The 2,816-nt window shown below is 36.0% G+C and overlaps 1 non-coding gene across 1 annotated transcript; it reads right to left on the bottom strand.

Annotated features, from left to right (window-relative positions):
- Positions 1-2,599: 2,599 nt before the first annotated feature.
- On the bottom strand, positions 2,600-2,778 carry LOC117577365 (5.8S ribosomal RNA). The gene has a single exon (XR_004573142.1). It is a non-coding gene; the product is annotated as a 5.8S ribosomal RNA (ribosomal RNA).
- Positions 2,779-2,816: the final 38 nt, after the last annotated feature.

The following is a 2,816-nucleotide window of genomic DNA, read 5'->3' as shown; positions in this document are numbered from 1 at the left end:
TCCTTATCCCGAAGTTACGGATCTAATTTGCCGACTTCCCTTACCTACATTATTCTATCGACTAGAGACTCTTCACCTTGGAGACCAGCTGCGGATATTGGTACGGCCTGTTGAGAAGTTTGCGTGTCCCCACCATAAATTTTCAAGGTCCGAGGAGAAAATATCGACACAACAGTATATGTCATGCTCTTCTAGCCCATCTACCATATCTCTCTGCGAAAGACTTCCATGGTAGTACGGCTATAAAACAGAAAAGAAAACTCTTCCGATATCTCTCGACGGCTTCTTTATGGTCGTTCCTGTTGCCAGGATGAGCACGAGGCCCATATTTAATAACAAACGGATACTCAACAGGTTACGGAATTGAACCGTATTCCCTTTCGTTCAAAATTATTCAAGTTTTTTTAATTATGACAAAATATAAATTTTAGTTACTTTTTTTTACTTGAAAATTTTCGGCTTTCGCCTTGAACTTAGGACCGACTAACTCGTGATCAAACCACTGTTCACACGAAACCCTTCTCCACTTCAGTCCTCCAAGGTCTCATTCGATTATTTGCTACTACCACCAAGATCTGTACCAATGACGGCTCCATGCAGGCTTACGCCAAACACTTCTAAGCACACCATTGTACCTTCCTACTCACTAAAGTTTCAAAATTTATATTACAAGTAATATAAATCATCTACTTTAGCGGTAATGTATAGGTATACAACTTAAGCGCCATCCATTTTAAGGGCTAGTTGCTTCGGCAGGTGAGTTGTTACACACTCCTTAGCGGATTTCGACTTCCATGATCACCGTCCTGCTGTTTTAAGCAACCAACGCCTTTCATGGTTTCTGAATGAGTTGTTAATTTGGGCACCGTAACATTACGTTTGGTTCATCCCACAGCGCCAGTTCTGCTTACCAAAAGTGGCCCACTGGGCACATTATATCATAACCTTAAACTTCATATCAAGAAAGTTAAGGTTCTTACCCATTTAAAGTTTGAGAATAGGTTAAGATCGTTTCGACCCTAAGGCCTCTAATCATTCGCTTTACCAGATAAGATTATTTTATACAACAGTTAAATGCACCAGCTATCCTGAGGGAAACTTCGGAAGGAACCAGCTACTAGATGGTTCGATTGGTCTTTCGCCCCTATACTCAATTCTGACAATCGATTTGCACGTCAGAACTGTTTCGGTCTTCCATCAGGGTTTCCCCTGACTTCAACCTGATCAAGTATAGTTCACCATCTTTCGGGTCACAGCATATATGCTCAAGGTACGTTCCAGTTAGAGGCATAAATAATATAAATATTATTATACATAACTATATAGAACGCCCCGGGATTGCGTTAATCAACTATAAATAGTTAAAAAACTAATCCCAATAATAGTCAAGTTAATTACGCTATTAGGTTTATATCCCAATAACTTGCACATATGTTAGACTCCTTGGTCCGTGTTTCAAGACGGGTCCCGAAGGTATCCTGAATCTTTCGCATTGTTAATCATACAAGTGCTTATAATAAACATAAAAATCAATGATAATCATGCCATTATATAATTCCGAAAAATTAACGCACTGTACTCATATAATCTATCAGCACTTTATCAAATTTTTGAAATTTATTTTATGTTAAAATGCAAGCACTCTAATTTAAATAAACTCTTATCAAAATTGTTTGATAAATTCCATACATGCTAATAGATTTACAATGTCCTTATATGGAAAAAATGCACACTATCGTTATAATATTGATTAAATATTACAAATTCTAATGATGAATTTTCCATAACGGATATTCAGGTTCATCGGGCTTAACCTCTAAGCAGTTTCACGTACTATTTAACTCTCTATTCAGAGTTCTTTTCAACTTTCCCTCACGGTACTTGTTTACTATCGGTCTCATGGTTATATTTAGTTTTAGATGGAGTTTACCACCCACTTAGTGCTGCACTATCAAGCAACACGACTCTTTGGAAACATCATCTAATAATCATTAACGTTATACGGGCCTGGCACCCTCTATGGGTAAATGGCCTCATTTAAGAAGGACTTAAATCGTTAATTTCTCATACTAGAATATTGACGTTCCATACACTGCATCTCACATTTGCCATATAGACAAAGTGACTTAGTGCTGAACTGATTTCTTTTCGCTCGCCGCTACTAAGAAAATCCTTGTTAGTTTCTTTTCCTCCCCTAATTAATATGCTTAAATTCAGGGGGTAGTCCCATATGAGTTGAGGTTGTTTAATTACACTTATAGACAATTCTCTGCCTATTTTGAAATATACTATTTTTTTCTTGAAGGTCCATAATATTCACAAAATTATTCTTTATACCATATTCGTTAATAAGAGGCAATTCTAGTTTATAAAAATAATATATTTTATGCTAGACATTCCTCAATATTATTTGAAATGAATAAAGAACATATAATTCTTCAAATTTCTCATGCAACAGAGTTTTAGTATTTTCATTTATTAATTCATATTATGAATATCTTAAGCGAGAACTTTTTAGATTCACACTTATATTATCCAATAATATACAATGTGCTTAAATTTCCGAAAAATTTTAAACAACTTATTTAGCATAGTCTTACAACCCTCAACCATATGTAGTCCAAGCAGCACTAAAAAATTAATTAAAGTACATAACAGCATGGACTGCGATATGCGTTCAAAATGTCGATGTTCATGTGTCCTGCAGTTCACACGATGACGCACAGTTTGCTGCGTTCTTCATCGACCCATGAGCCGAGTGATCCACCGCTTAGAGTGATACAATTTTTTTTTTTTATTTCATTACGTCAAGAATA

This window comes from Drosophila albomicans, unplaced genomic scaffold, assembly GCF_009650485.2.
Source record: "Drosophila albomicans strain 15112-1751.03 unplaced genomic scaffold, ASM965048v2 utg000326l_pilon, whole genome shotgun sequence".
Lineage (NCBI taxonomy): Eukaryota > Metazoa > Arthropoda > Insecta > Diptera > Drosophilidae > Drosophila > Drosophila albomicans.
Note: the sequence above shows the minus strand (reverse complement) of the source record. Positions and strands in the feature narration are given on the sequence as shown.